Source organism: Aquila chrysaetos, chromosome 8 (genome assembly GCF_900496995.4).
Source record: "Aquila chrysaetos chrysaetos chromosome 8, bAquChr1.4, whole genome shotgun sequence".
Classification (NCBI taxonomy): domain Eukaryota; kingdom Metazoa; phylum Chordata; class Aves; order Accipitriformes; family Accipitridae; genus Aquila; species Aquila chrysaetos.
The window spans coordinates 4254007-4275854 of NC_044011.1; the positions used below are offsets into that span (position 1 = coordinate 4254007).

The 21848-nt window shown below is 37.0% G+C and overlaps 1 protein-coding gene across 15 annotated transcripts in view; it reads right to left on the minus strand.

The window, feature by feature from the left end:
• Positions 1 to 21848, minus strand: part of TANC2 (tetratricopeptide repeat, ankyrin repeat and coiled-coil containing 2) — a 290145-nt gene that overhangs the window by 227029 nt on the left and 41268 nt on the right. Inside the window, exon 1 of one of the 15 annotated variants that reach the window (XM_030021411.2) lies at positions 20434 to 20452. The exons of 13 other annotated variants lie outside the window; for them this stretch is intronic. The gene's annotated coding sequence lies outside the window, so the exon portion shown is untranslated. Of the gene's footprint in view, positions 1 to 14084; positions 14180 to 20433; positions 20453 to 21848 lie in introns of those variants that run through there. One more of the 15 variants, XM_030021408.2, reaches the window with a different exon arrangement.

Here is a 21848-nt window from a genome sequence, read left to right on the forward strand (position 1 = left end):
CTTGGCAGAGAGAAGGTAATAGTCCTACTCCTTAACCCTTACTTATCTCCAAAAACCAATAAAAATAATTGACTATTGTTTGCTCCCCACAAGCACAAGGTGGGGTATTGGTAACACAGGCACAGTCGCAGAAAAACTGTCTAGCACTGTCTTACCAACTGCAAAAAGTGGTTCAGTCTCCATTCTGCCTTTGGCCATCACTGAAGCAGCCAACTACTGCCAACTGGGATTTTTGCCCGTAAAAGCCAACTAGGAATAGCCAGCTAATGACTCGAAACTGCCATCCAAGTTTGCAAATTTAAAACATGACCTAGGAATAGGAAGTTCCTAAGTTCCACAATGCCAAAAAAAAAAAAAAAAAAAAAAATCTAGGGAACACTTTTTGTCAACAGAATCAGGTAATTTGTCAGGAACAACACAAACAGAAACAAGAAATACTGAGAATCTCAGAAGGGCATTCTGTGATACAAAACAGCATTTGCTAACACTGTATCCAACTGTTGATTTCTTTTCTTTTGAACCACCATCAGTCCAGAGCAGTATCAATTCAACTATACACTTCCTATACTATGTTTACTGTTCCAGTATATCCATCGCTTTATTCAACTTCATCTGGTATAACAGAAATCAACCCGTTTAAATAGTTCTTGGTAATTCTCTGCATATGGAAACTTCTCACTGATTCAGACAATTTCTGAATGAACACATCACGGACAAAGTTGCTCAAACACTAGTGAATGAAAGGACATTATGCAATTTCCAAAATAAGAAAACAAAGAAATGCTATTAAAAATTACAAGTTAGTAATAATGTCATAACACCAAGTAAACAAAAAGTTAGGAAATACAAGAGTTAAGGTTTAGCATGCTCAGTAGATGAGGTAATCAAGTAATTCAGACACAAAGCAGTCAATCTGCAGCCTTGCAGTCCCAAATAATTTCTTTGCTATACCTGTGTAGGTAATAACTGTACTGAATTCTTCTGCAGAAGAATGCGTTAAAAACCAGCCAGTGTAAAACAGCAAAAAGACACACATTCACCATACCTCTAACATCCTTCACATCTAGCTTCGGATGATTTCTTAAAATGAGCTTTTCTCATCTTCTGTTAAACACATAAGTATATGGTCACAAGTTAAACTCAATTTCTAAATATGTATACCCTAGTGCATGAGTGCACCAAAAAAAGGCATAAAATAAAAGCTAGCTAAATTGACTACCCTAAAGAAGGGCTCCTAGTTAAGCTAAGAATTATTGAAATGGGTAAGAACAGTTTATGAAAAAAAAAAAAAAAAAAAAATCACACTATTGTCAACACTTTTCGCTGACAGAATTAAGCACCCTCCCATTGTTCTAACCCAGAACACAAGTACCTACAGAAGGAACGAATACTTTCAGGTACAGCACTGCACATTCCAGCTGCAATGTTTTCCTGACAAGCTAAAATCCACAACAGAAAGAAGACTTAAAAGCTTTAAGATCTAAGAAACAAAAGAGAAAATCTGCCTTCCATAGCAACTTGACTACAGCTGTAAAGAGGTATAGTATGAAATGATACTAGAAGGTTTGATTTCACAGTAACAAGCTTGAGAAGTCTGTTGAGCTATCTGGAGAGGAATACCACCCATTCTGTATTTGAAAATATTTAACATCAGTATTGAGCAAACTTCCAATTAACAGGACAAAATATAAGACCAGTTTTCTATTCATCCTAGAGCAAACAAAGCAATCTTTTTTCCCATAATCTAAGCAAGCAGACATTGCATTTGAGCAGGTAAAGATTCACAGCAATTTTCAAAGCTAATTGAATTTGAAGCCTCTAAACCAAACATAGTATAGGTCACATGTACCCTGATCTCAACAGTTTAATTATATTTCCCCAGAGAAATTAACAACTTACTCACACTTTTATCAACAGAACATTAATACACAGACATTAAACACAATGACCATCTGTCTTTGAAAACCATACACTACACCAATGATCAGCACGGGTTGCTCAACCAGTCCTGCCAGAAAGAGACAACTCTGAAATGGTCTCATGAATAGGGATTTCCATCTTTAAATGAGGTTATTTTTCTAGTTTTGGCTGTCAGTTGCACCAGCTGGTATTCATCTGATAAATTCAGTAAGCTTGGATAGTATTCTAAAATCAAATAAAAAAAAAAAAAAATTAAAAAAAATCAGTTTAAATTCTTTGCACATACATACATGTTGGAAACAGAAAAATAGTCTTGATTCCAGTTCTAGCTCATATAAATTCATGTTTAAGCAAAATGTGTGTTTTAATGATGGCTGTCATCTAACAAATCAAAGATTGGGAAAACGGCAATACTCTTTAAATTACAGTAATGTAAATATGGGTGACCTAACTTTATTAGGGACTAATCTGGAAAACAAGTCTCATGTTTCCATCTTGATAAAGAGTTTGTCTTCTCAACTTATTATTCTCTAATTAAAAGTAAGATTTGAATCATGTGTTACCATACATAATTACTGTACTTACAGAGTTCATTACATAGGAACATATACCATTGATAAATCAAGAATTCCACAAATAAAACCATACAACGTAACACTTCAGTCCCTAATTAGATATGTCTTGGCTGATTTTCAACAGTATTAAGCAAGCATCCACTCTACCATATTCTAAGTTGGCAACAGTTTCTTCATGATTATCACTCTAAATATGTATGGGAAAGCATCCAGACATCAATGGAATTATGGAGAAAAAAAAAAATCAGAAAATTGTTCATGCTTTAAATTAAGATTTTTCTGCTCACCCCATGCGCCTAAAAAAAAAAAAAAAAACCCCCACACAAAAACAAACCCGACAAAACAAAACCAAACCAAAAAAAACCCCAGACCACCAAAACACCACAAAACAAAACAAAAAAACCCCACACACCAAAAAAAAACCAACCAAACAAAAAAAAACCCCACACCACTCTGTGTGTTAAATACAGATGACATTTACATTCCGCCATTTTAACTCCTCAGACTCCTGGGTTTATATGAAAATTATAATGAGCTTCCATTTTATTTCCTACTTAACAAACAAATAGTTCCAAGCTATTAATGGAGTATCCCACTTTTCAGCATCTTAATAATGTTTATCTACATTTACAAACTTATCTACTAGCACAGTATTTTGGGGGCAGAAGTTCTCACTGTTCTGTTGTTACAATGACTAGCGCTACAAAGCCCTCATCTTTCTAATGCCTTCAGATGTTAACTACCATAACATGTTTAATAACGTTAAATACAACCTGTTTGTTCACCCTCTCTGCTCTATCTACAGATTGGTCGTTACTTATTAACTAGTTGTTTCAAGTACTGCACTCATAATACACATGCCAACGTGACCATAAAATGATGGGTTATGTTAAGTATGCATCAAGAAAAATATTTTCCTTCCAGAGTAATCCAAGGTTAGGAAACTTATTGTAATTATCTGACATTTTAATGGATGTCAGCAAATAACTAGAAGAGGAGACTTAATGGCCCACAGATATCATGACACTGAAAAGACATCTAACACAGCAGTCATTTTGACCATCCCAAACCTATTCCAATCTTTCCAGTGCTGCTGAAAGTTTTGCCAGGGATTTCAATAAGAACCGAACAAAAAATTCTGACAACACCGCTCAAGTGTATGCAGTCTAACAAATTTAAGGATCAAATTACTAAAATGCCAAGAGTGTTTATTTACAGCATAGCTTTATCCCAAGGATCATGTTTACATTCCTGTGTCCATACACCACCACCATTGCTAATGCTGCTTCAGACACTATTGCTAAGAAAGCAGCCTGAGAAGCAACAAGGACCAGCCAGTGCCTTTTGGAGATGGCTGCCAGAATGGACTTCTAAAGATTCCTTCCTCCTCCTGCTCTCTTTTTGTTTTATTTTAATTCCTGGTAGAACTGTGCTCAATTTTCACAACTTTGTCTTGTTTGACTTTTCTCTGGAGTGTGAAAAGGACACATGCACAGGACCTGCTCTAGCAGGGGAACTCCTTCTGTTGCTCTTAACTTAAGAAGGCACCTAAATAGCTCCTGCTGCTGTGCTGCCTTATCTCAGAAGACTCCTGGATATCAAGGATATAAAATAACCACTCCAAACTTCCTTAACCAGGTCCTACAGAACAAACAAATTTCAAAGAAAGTAAGTCAAAATCTTTTCTCTGCTCCTTCAGAAGCATGCAACCAGAACTCAAGTACTCAGAAACACAACTCTTCTTCCCAGTCTGCTTCCCCTTTTGTACATACACCCATGTGGAAATGGGTGCATAAAAATGTGAAAATGAAAACAATTACCAGAAGGAGAAGGAAGCAAGTGCAGATGGGGGAAGAAACTGGAAAAATTAAACAGGGGGCAGGGGACAAGAGAATGGAATCTCTAAAGGAGAGACACAGTAAAAGTGTCACAGAATATAAGAAAGACTGAAAAAAACAGGTAAGTGGTAGAAGTGAAAGTGAAGGATAAAAGACAAAAAATACGAGTAACCATGACCAAAAAAAGTTTCTGGTAAGAGAATCTAGGAAAAAACTTGCAAGAATAAAAGGGAAGTCACTACACAAACGTGCATTTGCACATGCCAGTGACCGCGGGTGACACTAAGACCTACTTCTGCATCACACCTAGCAGACTCGGTTGGTACCGGCGCCGGCTGACCTAATTAGAGCCCTGAATTCAGTACACAAAGCTACTGAGAGAAGGAACATGACGATGCTTTCACCATAATGCACGTACATGATTGCACTAACAAAATATCTGTAACCTCATGAGCTGTAAGCAAGTGACATGAAACATGACAGTCAGGAAACACAGATAACTGCGGGTGGGGGGGAAATCAGAGCAATAAAAACACTGAATGAGGCATTTGAGTCTTGTTTTTTTTAACAAAAGTTTTACAAGTAAGTAGCTTGAATATTTGAATTCATTTGTTTTTATATTGCCAGAGGACTGAATTACCTACAGGTAAATGAAACAAAAGTAATATCCTACTGACAGTTTTCTTAGTGAAAAGTACGTGTCCCTATAAAAAGTCAATTATTCAAACATATTGTATAGTCACATTTCTTTTTCAAACACTTCTTGTACTTGTTATAATCAATAATACTAAGGCTTAACATACACAAACTTGGGCTTTGGGTTAAAACAAAAGAGGAAAGATGGAAAGAAAGAAAAAACATACCTTACAAATTACAAAGGATTTCTCATGCGTGAAACCATACTTACATTAAAAAGAACAGCATTTTTTGTGCTCTTATCTGCTAATACTACGGATGGTATTTTAGATTCTGAGTGAAATACAGCAATGAAAAGGGGATTTAAGTAATAGTTTGTTTCACTTGGCTTTCATTTTTTTGGTAGCTGGCTAAATATATTCCATGCAGGAAAACTGTGACTTAGCAGAAGTGGATATTCCACTTAAAGTCACTACTTCAAACCTTCCAACAAGGGAACAAATATATGAGTAAGTACTTGAAGAAAAGGGCAAATTTATATACCTTTTATCTTCTATTAAGTTTAAAAGTGATATTTAAAATAGGCCTGACTACTTAAAACAATGTGTTTAAACTACAAGCAGTTATAAATGAAGCCATTGTATAAGCACACTTGAAATTACAGCATATAGCACGCTTCAAAAGAATTCAATGTTGTATATACAAGCTCTGCTTCATACTGTTCTTGTTAGCTAACAACTCAGAGGTTTCTGATTTTATCCTGCAATGGGCAGCAAAAATGTAGATATGAAGACTTACAGTTCCGGTATGAAGAACTGTGGCTCCTTAGCTTTATGCAAGTGGGAGCTGAAAACCCAGTGAGATTTTTTTTTTTTTTTTTTTTTTTAACTGGAGAAAACAGCTAACCTAAAGCAAACTGTTATGGGTCCATAAAGAATGCAAGCCACAAGGAACTAAACAGCAGCAGGCAGAAAATGGTCATAATGAGAGTACCGAAGTGAGCTGGGCACTTCCCAAACCCCTGACTTAGTTACTTTCAATGTGACTCTTGAAATCTACTACATTACCATGGCTTAAAAAGTCAGCTGAGAATATTGAGTATCCTCTTAACTTATCCCAATTGCAAAACAAAACATGTTAGCTCAGAGAAGCAATTGCCTTTGGCTCAGGTGTACTTGAGTCACTTCAGAAGACTGGTATAGAAGCATTTGAAAAACCCGACCTGAAATTTGTTTTGGTCTGCTTAGAATGTATCATATACCCCTTCTACCTTCTTTTCTCCTTGGTCCGCTCATTCTGTTTCATAGCGAGCCAAGTAAAGCTGAGTGGTAGCAATGCTACGGTACGGGTGCTTTTCTGAGTCCCTCTAGTACTGGAATGCTTGGGGACACTGTTTGATTTCATTTTGGGAAAGGAAATGCTCCATCCATGACTCATGGATAGAGTCAAGAGAGTATCAAAATTGTGCATCAAAGCTTAAAGATAATGCAGCAGAGCTGAATACAGCAGTATTGGTTTGGTTTCATTTTTAGACAAGGTATCCACCTCCTCCACCATTTAGCTGTAATAAAACTTCAGCACTGAAGAGTGAGATTTCCTCATGAAGTTGCATAACTATAAAAACAATTTGATTTTTTAACTACTATCTATAGTCTGTCACATGGAGGAAATCTAAATGCCTTCTGGTGACAGAGAGAGACAGGATGTATGTTTTTCCCTATGTTTGGAACGTAAATGATTGCAATCGCCATGTATAATCTAAAACAATTTATGTCATCATTCACTGAGGCAAATCCCAAATCCTATCCATTTCTAAATGAAAACCCTCGTCATTAAAGAGGAAAGTGTGCACAACCAAGGAAAACAGGAAGAAACAGCAAAAATAACTGGTTTGCCCTCCTTCTGCAGCCTATCCGCATCTGAATACTTCTTGAAGAACTGAAAAGATCAGTCAAGAAATAATACATACCTACTCAAACTTGTTTTCTCTCTACAGCCATTAGGTCAATTTGCTGGTGAGAGCAGGGAGACCTAAGCCTTACCCTTACTTACATCTCCTTTCTGCTGTAGCACCATCACTACTCACAATGCTACCCTGACAGTAAGCACCTGGAAAGAGGATCGGAATAGAAGTGTTACCAGGGGTCCAAAGCTTCTCTTCGTAAAGAAATTTCTGTATGGGGATGAATTCCACAGCAGTACTTGCATACTATATCCATATATACACATACACCTCTCATACATACACTCCACTTCCACCCACTTATTCCAGAGTTGGGACAATTTAGGGCTTGAGGAACCCCCTCCCCTTTGGTATACACTCCCACTTCTTTTATCTTAGGCTTAAAAAGCAGCATATCCTCACCCTCGCTGCAGCGCAACAAAGCCAACGTCTCTGATTCACCTTTATTACATTCTGGAACAATGTCTATTAAGAAACAATGGTCTGAAATTTCCTCAGGCAAGTTCTGCAGGAAAACATTTCTGACATCAAGACGTGTTACAGAAAATACAGTGATCTCTACTGTTGTTTTACCATCCGTATCAGGAAGCCTTTTTTCTTTAACAAGAATGAGTCTGAAAAGGAAAAATAGTTTAACATTCACAGTGTTGTAGCTAGATTGGATTATCTTAAATCTAAATTGGGTATGGATATCACATTTTCCAAAGTTTACTGCTTTTAAAGCAAAATAATACAAACAATACTACAGAAACCACTTAAGAACATTCTTACCACAAGTCCAAAAAAAGGCATATTGCCTCAGCTACCACAGAAAGCTCTTTTATGTTGTATAAACACATACAAGGAAAGTGAAGGAGGAAGAACTCTGCTGTTGGCTTTTGGAACCTTGCTATTAAAGCAATATTCATAATCCCAGTTTCCCAGTTATGTGATATGTTCACTTAACACATTAGCCTCTAAAGATCACAAGACCCATGAACAAATCCCTGATTAACCCATGAGTGAAGCAACTCAGTGGCTCAATAACGCCTCCCAGGAATGTAGCCACATCAGGAAGATGGACAGGTATACTAAAGAATTGAAGAAAACTGGCAGGACTGTACTTTCAGCAGTGACTTAAAGGGTGTATTGCAAACAAGGATTTAAGAGTGTCTGCAGAAGTCTTCTGAGAGATGCACATGGCATTTGCCTACACTTCACTTGATTTTTGCACTTAATTTACTCTTTTCCAAGTAACTGTTCCTAAAAGGCATCTCTTTCCCCGACTAGATAGTTCCTGTCTACTCAAGCACTCCTCTCCTGCAGAAGTCCTTCCATATCTTTGATCATCCTTGTTGCCCTGCTCAGAGTCATCTGCAGCTCTTCTAGAAAATGAGCAGACCAAACCTCAGTCTTTAAGACATGGCCATTCCACAAGTCTCTAAGGTGGCTCTATGATGCCGCCTTTGCTTTATTCACTATTTCTTTCCTATTAATCCCTAACATTTTGCATTAAGATTTTTTGTTGTCTTGATTTTAAAGGTGCCAAGCACTGAGCTGATGTTTTCATGGCTCTACTAGTCATAATCCCAAGGTTTCTCTACTGAGCGATAATAGTCAGTTTAAAACCATAATTTTCTATGATAACTTGGATTTGTTTTTCCTGCACATGCAACACTTGCATTTACCTACATCGCATTTCATCTGCTGTTATTAAACAGTAATTAAAGACTTAAGGCCCTTCAGTCATCCCTTGCTTTTACTGCACTAAGTCTGTATCAGTGGCGAGACTGATTATGTCCAGCCCACTTTGTGTTCAAGTCCATTAATTAGCATGATCCTCACTATAAGGCTTAGTGCAGAATTCTACAGGTGACAGCCCTCTGCTATGGCAGCTGACCATTTACTTTTACCCTCATTTTTAACCTTAACTCATTATTCTCCATGACAGGACTCTTTCTCATGCTGTGCCCACTCAGTTTTCTAAAATGCCTTTGGTGAAAAACTTTGGACAAAACTCTTCCGAAAATCCAAGTGGATTATATCAACTGGATCCTCTCCTCCATGATTTGCTGGCCCTTTCAGCAGAACTTCATGCAGTCCATAAAGCAGGAATTCCTTCCACAAAAGCCATGGTGACTCCTCCTGAATTTATCCAGCTGTCATCTAGGTAGCATGAAGCATGACTCCATGTAGGATGAAGCAATACACAAACGTGAAGGTAGTACAGTGCGACCTCCATCTTTCTAAGCCAACAAGCCAGACGAACAGTTTGCATACGCTGAGATAACTTGCCATTTCCCCGTAAGAAACTGATAAATCCAAACGAATTTAAGACGTTTAACACCTGACTATGAAGAGCCCAAAAAACTGTTATCTTCCCAACATCCTGTCCACAGAATCCACTGTCCTAATGGCTGCTCACAACAATTGCACTTGCAGAATTCAACCAACTTCCCATTTTCAATGCTGTATGAGTCAAGTTAAAGCAATGGAATCGTTATGACTTAAGCTAATTTTAACTGGTATTTCGGCACCTGTTATGATTACAGTAATTTAGTTCTTCATTAAAAAAAAAAAAAGAAAAAAATCAATTAAGAAGTTTAAAACCTTAACTCCATCAGGAGACATTCAGGTATTCACATTGAGCTCCTTCACTTATCTTCATCAACAACATTACTCCACCCTGGTAAATGCACTATATTCTCTCCTTTAGACCTAAAACAAGCAAGCTGCTCCATGCTTACACAGTGTGTAGCCTTGGTGGTGTCTGCCATGCCTTGAGGGACAACATACTGCTCTTAGCAGTCAGTGCTACATGGAAATAAGGTTCTCACATGTCACAGATGGGTGTGCAAGAGATTTTTTTTTTTCAAAAGGAAAACCAACAAAAAAGTAACTCTTTCACACCAAGTTTCACTTACAATACAAATGCAGAATATTTCTAAATCAAGTAAACATGTCACTGAAAGTCCCGCAAAATAACTGAAAAGGCATAAAAGTAACTCTTAGGAAAATTTCTTGCTTTAATTTATTTATAAGATCAAGTCATTTTAGATTAACCAAACCACTGAGCCACTACAATATACTTCCATAATAACTGATACATATCTTAAAAATTTCTTTAAGGTGAAACCATTAAAATAAGGAGGCAAAACACAGGAAAACTGCCAACTAAGAAATCATTTCTCTCCTCTATAAAGTCCAGGTAGTTAAGATTATTAGAAATAAAGCTTGCAGAAAGAAAAATCTTCCTTCTCGCAGTTAGCTTATTTCGCAGAGCTGATAGCGCCGTGTTTGCTTTTGGTTTTCCGGGTATAGTCAGTCCATTTCCTCAGCTGGTCTCACAACTCCTCACAGGAGATATTCACACAGCAGCAAAAAACAGAAAAAAAGAGAAGAAAAAAAAAAAAAAGAAAATCTCAACTGGGTCAACACTGAACCTAAAATTACTCTTTCAGTTTCAAGCTGAGGTCCCTCCTGTTAAAAGGTTACTCCACTCATGAGTGACTTTTTGTATAATAATTACTTCAAATACGCTAATACATATAGGCACAAATAGTAAGATTTCATGGCAGCCTCTGTGCTCAGCTTTCAAGAAAAATATGGATCATTTCACTTGCATCAGACTAAGAGGCTTCCTGAAATATACTTTGTATTTCAAGGTGAAAGATGAAACAGCTGAAACATCGACATTTCCACAGTCCAAAATGTTGCTAAGGCACAGGCCAGAAGATATTCCTAAATACCAATTTAGGACAGTCAGTTCTTACGCAAATATCCAATTCCCCTGGAAGTTCAGAGTCATTCCAGTTGACTGGTTGAAGGGGTTTGGTTTTGATTTAAATTCAGTAAAGAAGCTACTTTCTTAGTAAAAGTAAAAACTACCACCATTCTACCAGAGCTATAGTTAGCAAAGAAAAATGCACAATATATATTAAGAAACACACCAGGTAACTAATTATTTTAAAAAGTAGAATTATTCTAAAAGCTAGAATTTGAAGTCGTAACTGAGCATTCATCTATCTCTGCAACTACGGGCTATCTGAGAAAAAAGTTATTAAAAATTCAGAATTGGTAGTTGGTATTCCATTTTTAAATGATGGTACATACCAACAAAAATAAATTTTAAGCTTAATCTTCTTTTGGAACAATATCCTAGCATTTTGGGTTTTTTCCCTCTGCAATTCAATTGTTTAACTATCATGGGTAACATACTTTTAGGTGAACTTTTTTTGTTTTAAGAGAAAACACAAGTAATATGGGAGGATGATTTAAATAACCTTCCTCAACAACAGCACCTCTATCTGCTTCATTATGGTCCCTGTTTCTCTCTTCAATTGCTCTTCCTCTCCAAGTGTCTGCTTTAATCCTCCACCACAGGTAGTAAAAGCAGTTCCCTTTGGAGCCTGTATCAGGACTATTCAAGCTATCAAAGAGGCTAAATGTTTTCAACAAGTTTTAAATTTTTTCAGAGCATATCTAAGCCTTTCTTTGGGAAGCCCATAGCAAGGTCAATGCAATATTTAACAGGACAAGCATGAAATCATGGCCAAACCAAAATAAAACTGGTACAAAGACACATAATGATGTCAAACACCACCATTCTGATTTCCTACGCCCTAGAAGTCAGCCCTTTTAAATGACAGTGAAATACCATAACAAATAGTATTTCAGATGTAAAATTACAGTGGTTTCTCTAACTTCCACTTCTGATCGCATCTTCCTTTTCTGATACTGAAGATTAATAGAGACATGCGAATGAGGTACTTCCTGAGACTTGTGGTATGTGAAATTGGTTAAGTTTCCGTTAAACTTTATCTTGTTAAAATACAACAGCACAGTACCATTCTGTCCACTTAGATGACCCTCCCTCGAAAACCATCCCCACAGACATCCTCTGTGTAAGAAAAGCAACATTTAAAACAGCTTTAAAAGGCTCTCATGGAATGCACTGAGAGTTTTTAAAAAAATTTGTCTTTCATGTCGAAAATATCTTTTCTTCAGATTCAACCGGCTTGCTTGTTTCAGAAATGTTACTGCCAGAAAATATAACAACTTCTTCCCACTCTCTGTTTTTAAAGGTGCAATTAAATGTTGCCACTTTCTCTTTACATATAACGTGAACTGTTAGCTGGCATAACTATCTGTATGAAACCATTTCCATCCATCTGCAGCTGAAGTTTGTCATCACATTAGTACATGAATCCTACCCAAGTCCTAGAATACACATTTTTAATGTTGAGTATCATCTTTAAAAGAGTAATACAAGACGCTTGAGGTTTCAGACATGCATAAGATAAGCTTGGAAACAGCCCAGCTTTGTGCACAAGAAGATGCAAAAGTTTCATTAGCAGCATAGCACAGTACATTAGATTACTTGGAACGGTACAGGGACGGAGACAACGAAACTTCTATAGAGGAGGTGCGTTTTATCTCTCTGGCTAAAAAACAAAGAAGTTATTCTTTTATACAACAGCTCTGACAATAGCACCAAAACCAACAGAAAAAAACAACCTCTGAATTATTTCTGCTCACATCAAATTTGTGTAGACTGGGTTCACAAGCTACCACTATATACTATACCTAGAAGTGTACCTTCCCTACACAGTTTTGAATAATGTATCAATACGCAAAAAAGTAATACAGGTTCAGTGTTAGTTCTAGGTCGTTTGACAGTAGACAATTAGATCCATAACTTGAAAACCTTCTAGAAAGTGATTACTACTACAAAATTACTATTATATGACTCTATTGCATCAACTAATAAATAGTATCTGTCAGCAGGTTCAGAAAATATTTCTTCACAAGTTGTTTCTGCTACAAACTCCACGTGTTTAAATCACTCATACTGTACTTGGCAGTAAAGTTGAACACTTAGCTTCATTTATGTAAGCAAAATTAAAATAACTACTCCACTGAAGTAATTAAAACAGAGGAAGAAAAGGAACTAATTTCAATACTCTTAGCAATACCCCTTCCTTCTAATTCTTATTTGGTTTTTATAAAAATATTTGTATCAGGGTACATTTTATTAGTTTTCTCCAAAACATCTGTAGAAAACTCAGGCAGCAATTAGACAGATTAATATCTAATATTGAAGAGAATTTACTACATTCCATGCTGCCATCTAAGAAGTGCTATTTAGTCTTCTTTAAATGTGCCCTTGCTACATTGTTTCCAAGTCTACAGTGAAATATAAATTATGGCTATAAATACATACTCAGATATACGTAAACAAAATTTTAAATAAAGTGAGTAGATCAATTTGCTAGAAAAAGCAAATTATGTAAAATTCTGTATTAAAGTTTGCAATCAACCTAGTCACTGAGTCCCAAAGATCTTAACACAGATATACACAAACAATATGGTAAATTCAAAACAACTTGAAAAAAGATAGTCATGAAGATTTACCAGCTTCTATATACTGAGCTAATAATTACATATGTGAAAATCCACTAAAAATCCACTGAAAAGACATTGCTTAGAGCAAAATGTGACCTACAGAATCTTTAGTACCAGGATGCCTAGAGAAATAACACTGCTTCGTATTCCAGTTCAATCTCAAGTTTGTCTACCTCGCAGATAAAAGAAATGCATCTGTATTATCAGCTGATATTCATCTGAAACAAACACACACATTCCTTACAACTCTGACATACTCAGTCCTAGCAGCATACTAACATACCTACTCCCCTTACCCACTGCCCCACATACATAATGCTGATATAAATGATTATTAAAATAACATTAGTATTCAAATTTTTTCCTCACATTTCTTTGAATATTAAAAAAAATTAAAATTTTTAATCCAAGCTGTCATGAAAGGGTAATATATATGCACATAGGGAGAAAAAGCAGCTGCACACTCATTCATCTTTGGACAACTAGTCACTGTATTCTAGTCAAAAGGATGTTGACTGCCGTTTGTAGTAGCACAGGTACAAATGTGTCAAAAGCCTGTTTGACTTTTAAACCACTCAACCAAGTCAGTCTTAATCCTCAGATAAGCTTTTGTTATCTCTAACCTCTTCATTATGAGATTGGTAGCCTCTTTCATACAAGCTTTTCAAAATACATTACTACTAAGTTCACCCCCTTCCAATTACTCTTCCCACCAGCTTATCTGCATATTTACTTACATGCAATTATCTATTCAGGAAGCACACTTACAAATTCAGAAACATCTTGTTGCTGTTTCGTTTCTCAATTTCATCTTCACTAATTTAGTTTCTCCTCCAATAATTTATTTTTACATCTTCCTTCATCCTCAGAATTCACAAGACAGTTCTGAGAAACACAAAAATTGTATTTAATGATCTACACCTACATCAGTAACTCACAGCAAGGGAGAAGCAAACAACATTGCTCTTAGATACCGGCAACATGCTGACCACTCAGCACACACGCAGATCCAGGTTCGTCACGACGTGCACTCTATCTCATAAGGCAAAGTTATCAAGGGACACTGGAAAAAGACAGAGATTGGCATCCTAGAGAAAGATTTCCTTTCAGCCAACTGAAACACACAGAGCAGAAGTCAGAGCTCCCAGAAAACAGATCCCCCCCCCTTGGAATGGGGATGCCAACCAGACGTCTTTGTGGGAGACCGTGACTGTTCCACCTAACAGTATAAAGGACAATCAGCGCAGATTTGCTGAGGCCAAATTTGTTTTCCAACACTATACTGAGAATAGCAAACACACTGCTCAAGGCCTCCCAATCCTGTACACCAGCAAAGACTGGTGCCTCTCTGGAAGAAGAACGACTTCCCATACACTTACTAATTGTCTCAAGACCAGGTAGAAACACTTTTTCGTGGCTGCTTTTGCCCATTTGTTAATGATTTAAAAGCTTCCAGCAAGCTTTCCACATCGATGGAAAAGAGAAGCAGGGAAGAAGTGTTTGTATGTGTGATCATTTACTTAAATCCTTCCCATTACTAATGGGAAGTATCATAAAAATCGCCTAAGCATGGGAAGGTGGGGGACTTCATTTCATACGAAAGGTTTCATTCCAGAAGATTTCACCACATGTGAACAGAAATCAATGGTGTTTGTGAACCAGATCCTACCCAAACCTTTGCTGAAAACCAGCACACAGCTCATGCTACACTCAAGGGACAAGAGATCAATTCCTGGCCCTGCTACTCAAATTCAACAATGCTGCAAAGATAAAACAACAGCAGGATGAGAAGGGGGAGGGAGAAGGAAGAGGAAGAGCACAAATAAAGGAAGGAAAACCAACCTGATGTTCCTATAATGAGTAATATGCAAAAGCTCGCCATCTGATATCTATACCAGAGGTAAACACAACCCTAAGTAGAAAAACAAACAAAACACATTTGAAAAAATACCAGGTTCTCTCTCTAGCTTTCCTACAATATTTCCAGAGTACTTCACATTTTTGCCTACAGTATTTCTAAACGTTTATTTAGTAAAACCCTGCTAGCAAGCTGCAGACAGATAAAAGCAATTTCCTAAAGGAAAACACTGAATTCACAGAGGCATACAAATAACACAATATGAAACCTGGAGACGTCTTTCCTTTATCCCAAAACCAACCATCTACAAATATTGAATCTTTCAATCAAACTAGGCACATCAAATATGTAAACAAAGTGATTAATATTTCAAGTGTTTCTTATTTGGAAGAAGACCATAAAATTAAAAACCAGATCAACTCCCATTAGCACAAGCATTTCAGATGCAACAACTCTGACACCAGGAATAAACATGAAGGAATGTAAACTCAGTCTTTTACAAGAGAGAGCACCGACACAAAGTGCTTTCCATTGGGCTCTTTTGGTTGTACTTTAATGATGTGTTACAGAGCATCTTAAAAATACAAAAAAATCCTCCTACATAACAATTACGTAGTTCCTTTGAATTATCCAAAATAATTCCAGCCTGAGACTGAACTTCCCTTCCTACACAGGCACTCCAGAAACTTGAAAATTATATTATTTGCCTTAATGTATACAAACACGTACTACATCAAACTAAAAGCTATTTCTCCCCAAACACAATGAAGACGTGTCCAGGATTATTTTACATATAACATTATATATGTTACTATGGGCTTATTTTTTAGAACTGTTCCGAGCTTGGTCTAGCCACATCTATTATTCCATACACTGAAGCGCTGGAGCCAGACTCTGTGCCCTTGCACTGAGTTAGAAAAGGCTCCAGAATTTATTCTCTCTGTTGTTGTTTATGAAATAGGAGATATTCTTTTGGATTACTTTAATCAATGCTTAATATTGGTAAGTTATAGCTTTAGCATTTATAAGCATTTTTATGTGTCAAAGCGCCCAAATAAACCGTTGTAAAACAGTTACATTAAGAAGAAAATGAACACAAGTGAACAAATTTCAGCTCAGTTTACCATTTTAAGCTGGTATCACAACATAATAAAAATTTTCAGAAAACAAAAACCCTTTGAAAATTTAGCCCAGGTTTCAGAAATTCTGCAAACAAAACCAGCCTTGACAGTCAGGAAACAAATACTTCGTTGCAGCCATAGTTTTGTCAGCCATAGTTTCAAGGAGATTTGGGGTTTGCTTCTCATAGAGAACTCAAGAGTCACTTCACACAACCAACATGAAAGCAAAATGATTGTTTTCTGAGAGAGATGTCTGGGAGAAAAAAAAGTTAGAATCTTTATTAAAAAATGTTACTTTATGTATTGCTCCTACAAAGTTCTAAAATAGGACAATGTATCAAAAATATTGTTCGATCCCAACTAATTGCAAAAATCAGATGTTCCTTCTTATGACGATAAATGATAAATGACAAAGTACTTCTATTGTCAAAAGGAAATATATATATAGTTTCTCACAGCATTCTGACCCGCTCCAACTATCAGCCACTATTTCTGCTCCTAAAATGCCGTGATACAGAGGCTCAACATGGAAACTGTTCTCCACCAAACTGACCCCCATGCACTGCTCAATTTTATTTTTAATCACATCCTGCAGTTCACACCAGAACCAGCCATGCAGCATCATTTCTTACACATAACATTAATATTTATTCAAATTTTCTTGCAAAACTTATCTAGAAATCAGTCAGCCAACAACTTGTCACGCTTTATGCTTTTTTTTTTTTTCCTGACAATCCACAAAGACCCTGAAATCAGAATATGGAATGGCGGGACTGCTGCCAGCAGACTTCCTGCACTCAGAGCTTGTAGCATATGGATAAGCTCTTAATACAATACAGAAAGACGACTTCTTGAATGTAAGCAGTCAGGACTAGCTTCATGCAGAAGTTCAGCACAAGTGTCTAGACTATGAGCAAACTGCCACCAGATATAAATCTGGGGATTTATAGTACAGACGCTTGACAAGTATAGTTTTAAGCTGCCCAAATTCCAAAACTGGAGATTTCAGTAAGCACTCACATGCATCAGATGCAGGAACACAGGTGGTAGCATGTGACATCTGAGAAGGGTAAATCCCCTACATATGCCAGAGTCAGCTCTAGTATATCCATAGCTAAATGGGTAATAATTAATACAAGATTTACTCTGCATATACTATTACTCTTTAACTGAAGAAAACCAATCCAAAATATACTCATGTAAAACACAGTATTGTAAAGACAGACTCCTCACTTGGAAGATTTCTACAGTTGCTCAGTTTCCGGATAATGATGAATAGCTAAATAATCTTATGTCATATGATCTAATCTTTCTTTAAAGATGGTTTTATCCAAACTTGGAGAGATTTTTCATTCGCCTCCATTTATGAAGAACATTAATTTGCATCTATAATTTTCCGTGTTTATGCTAGAGTGAAAAATCTTGACTACACAAAAAAGCGTAGCACATGCAAAGCAGTAAATGCAGCCTGTAGTAGTGCCTTATCTGCTTTCCTGACTGCAAAACTGTTTGTCTATGAGGACAAATGCAATGCAAGACTTTGAAGTTAATCATAATAGCTGTCTTTAATGCAAAATTTTAATTGTAACCAAGACACATAAGAGAATACACAGTATACAGTTACACCAGGTACATAAAAACCATATAATGGATTTGGTTTACATGAATGCTCAAATTTCTCACAAAAAATATCTAATCAAGGCAACTATTTCAAATATGGTGCCTTCATATCTATCTGACAAACTATATTTCTGAATAGAAACAGCTTGGTAAACAGATTAAACAACCATTATTCAGGCGCTTACTAAATAACATTCACTAACTCACTTTTAATTAAATTTGTGCATGTATCCACCAACTTCATTGCTGACCTCCGTTCCCGAAGATCAAAACTACAGCAACACAACATGGAAAACTAATTCAGTACAAGGACTATGAATGCGTTCAGTAGACTTAGACAAAGTCTTTATTGACTTGATTTGTTAGGTAGTCATATGGACATTTACAAGAAGCAGAAGCAGTAAAAAAATCCACAAAGAAGTAAGAATCTGATGCAAAGCTTAAGTACTTTATGAGGACCCCTGTAGCTATAGCTATGCCCAGGACAGGGCGGGGGGGGGGGGGGGGAGGAGATACTGGCAAAGTCCCCTAGCAGAGTGACAATGTATGCTGACATAAGAGCAGCTAAATCATCTACCCAAATAACTTGAGAAGAACAACAAAAGCCCTCTTTGAAAACCTATCTGTGTCTGTTCATGAATTTTGTCCACACTGATACATAGTATTTTCAGGGTCTGAACAAGTCTGCAGTAAGAACCCAGATCTGAAGAAAGTCACAAATTCGCAATTCCCTCCATTTCCCTTGCTCTGTGTGTATGCAAGCATGCACACAAATGACATTGAGGTTTTTTTAATTTTCATCTTGGACGTTTTACAGACCTTTGCTCTGTTCCTGTTTTCCTGTATTTATACTATTGACCATTCTTTTTATTCAGAATACGCTCTGAGAATTTAGTTTGTTCATATTTTAAGTTTCCAATTTTTCAAGATCCTTTTGAATCTAATCCTTTCTTCCTGTCCCTGCAACCCCTTGAAAGCTGATGTCATCCACAGGTTTTATTAGTACACTCTCAATTCTATCCTCCAGGTTACTAAGCAACTTGCTAACCAGTTTCGCATCTACTTTACAGCAGTTCTGATTATGCTATGTCTAACTTTTCAGACAAAAATATCATAGGCCACCATACCAGAAGTGTTACTAAAAGCAAGAAAGGTAATTTTTCACCTAGTTACAAAGTTTTTCTCATCTTCTTACAGCAGGTAGCAGTGATTTGTTCAAGACTAGTTAGTAGTGCCAAAGGATGAAGAACCGAGATCTTTCTGTTCCATTCGGCAAAGTCAAAATCAAATCAATAGACCACTCCATTATTCACTCTTTTAAAATAATTCCTCAGTTTCAACCTTGAATGTACTAACCAAGTTGAGGCTTACATAACACAAAAAAAAAAAAAAAAAAGCCAACTTTTTTTAGTGCCTAGAGGATGGTCTAGCAGGCCCCACAGCCCATATTCCCCTGACTTACTCCCCTCACACTTTCTTTCAAATGCTAGCAACTAAAACCTCAGCATAGACCCCCGTGACTGAAAATACTTCTCAAGTTAGCAAAAATAAATACTTGCATCTCTTTCTCTTTGGAAACGTACGCTAATTTAGAACTACACCATTTGGCTTGTGATCACAACTTGTAACTGGCAAGAACTCCCACTGTTATTACTTTTTGGGATAACTACTACCCACATAATGCCAGATGGTATATTCCACCTCTGCTGAGGAGGTGTAGGAGCACTGCCTGCTGTCAGCATTGCATTTTCTTTATTTTTTTTTTAAATCAAGACATAGATAATATTACCAGTCTGAAGAGAAAGCGGGCAAGCATATGTAGCTCTATTACAGCTTAAGCCTTCAAAGAACAATATTCCTTTCTTTAATGGTGCCTGTTACACTAAATCCCCACTCCTGAAGACAAAGAAAAGGCAAGGGATGCCTTGACACACGCCCAAGTATTGACCAAAGGTTGGTGCCAATGGAAAGCTGCTCACAAAGATTTCAAGCAAACACTAATGTTCTAAATGTGAAGCTGAGTACCTCATACTAAAAACTGTGTGAAACAGCAGAAAATTGAGTTGGGGTCCTCTAACCAAATCTTACATTGAAAATTAAATAGGAAAGAATTACTTGAATAAGGGGGAAAAATCCCCATTAAATTAGCAAATGGGAGATTTCTCTCTTCATAACATATAAATTAGCTATTAAACTAAGATTATTTAGAAATGCAAAAGCTGCTAGAAAAGATAGTAAGTATTAGACCCCAAATTAAGCAACTACAGAAAGTAACAGATTAAGCAACATACAGCGATATGCACAGAATAACTGCCTGAACCCATATCATTTTGCAAGTATCCTTAAAAATAAAGTCACGTGAAGAACAGCGTGGCCTGCAAGCTTGGGGCAAGCCAGCAAAATCCACAAGCACAAACGCTTATTTGGATCATTCAAATCACTATACCCATTTACATTTGCACCCTTCCACAGGCTCAGTTTAACAACTCTCATAAAACTTTGACACACACACACTTACTTTTGGCTCTCTTCTCCAAGCATCACATATTTCCAAAATCCATCCTCACGGCATTTTACTTGGTTTTCCCTCTCTCAGAACCGTTCCATATTCTAATTCCATAAAATCTCTGAAGGATGGAGAGTTGTTTATCTGTTTGTCCACTAATCTCTTTGCTGAAGACTTTCTTCTGCAGCACTTACAAGAAACAGCCTGCCTAAGCCTATCCCAATTATCTACTCAGCAACTGACCCCTTATGTCCACAGATAGACACCAACTACTGAGAAGAGAGCCAAGACATGAAACTAAAAATCTACATACTATTAAGGGAGCCTAGAGATAGAGGAGTAGACACAGGGGGTTAGGCCTGAAAGGATGTAACTATTTTGACCAACTTCTTTCAGGTTACAAGCACCATGCTGCCATCCTCCTAGTGACTCCCCGAGTCCTGGTGAACTACAGAACGCGTAGGCTTTCCCGTTGACATCTCTCAGCTTTAAAAACATGTACCTCATTTCTACAAAAGTGCTGTGTACCTTTATCTTCTAGTTACTAGGTCTCTTCAAATCGTTATCTGGAACATTAAGAGCACCCTACTATCAAAAATAGTTTCTCGACACAGAATAATCCCACAGGACAGAATGGGAGATAAGGCAAAAGGGAAAATCATCTGTTATTAAAGAGGTAAATAAAAGGACCAACAACAGGAAATATGCACACTTCATTGTTCATTGCACTCTGGTTGCATATTGTTCCTTTACTTTCCAATAATACTTCTTCATTAAAAATACTAACTTTATGGGATCACAACCCAAGAAGAGAAGATGGCAGAAGCTCATTTTTATTGATGGAAAAAGACATCCCCAGAATCTGCTGTGCCAGACTGGTGGGACAAACAGGACTGTTAACTCCACCTGATCAGCATGACCAGCAAATAATTTCAGGGAAGGAACACCAGGAGGAAGGCAGTAAAACGGGATTATTCTTTTTACCTTACACCCAGACATCTGGTTCAGCACAGCTAAGAGACCGACAGCTTTCAGCAGGGGGATGAAGATAGCAGAAATCAACAGCTGGGTGACGGCACAGACAGGTAAACTTCAAAGAGCAATAAAAGATAAGCCTTTTTTGTTTGTTTGTTTGTTTCCCTAAAACAATAAAGCCAATAAACCAGTTTCCATTTAACAACTGCGGAAAGAATCTAAATGCTCTAACTTTTATACCTCTAGATACATGACCAGGAAGCTACTCAACTCACATTTGTTTCTCCTTACAGTCTTCTCCCAGTCTTCCTTGTATTTTTTTCTCGACTTCATTGGAAATAATATTTCACAAACTCAGACAGAAGCAGCCCACTGAAAATGCTAAGCATGACATAACAGTCCATAAATACGGCTTACCAATATTTAAGCCAACCGTTAAAACAGTGACCAGA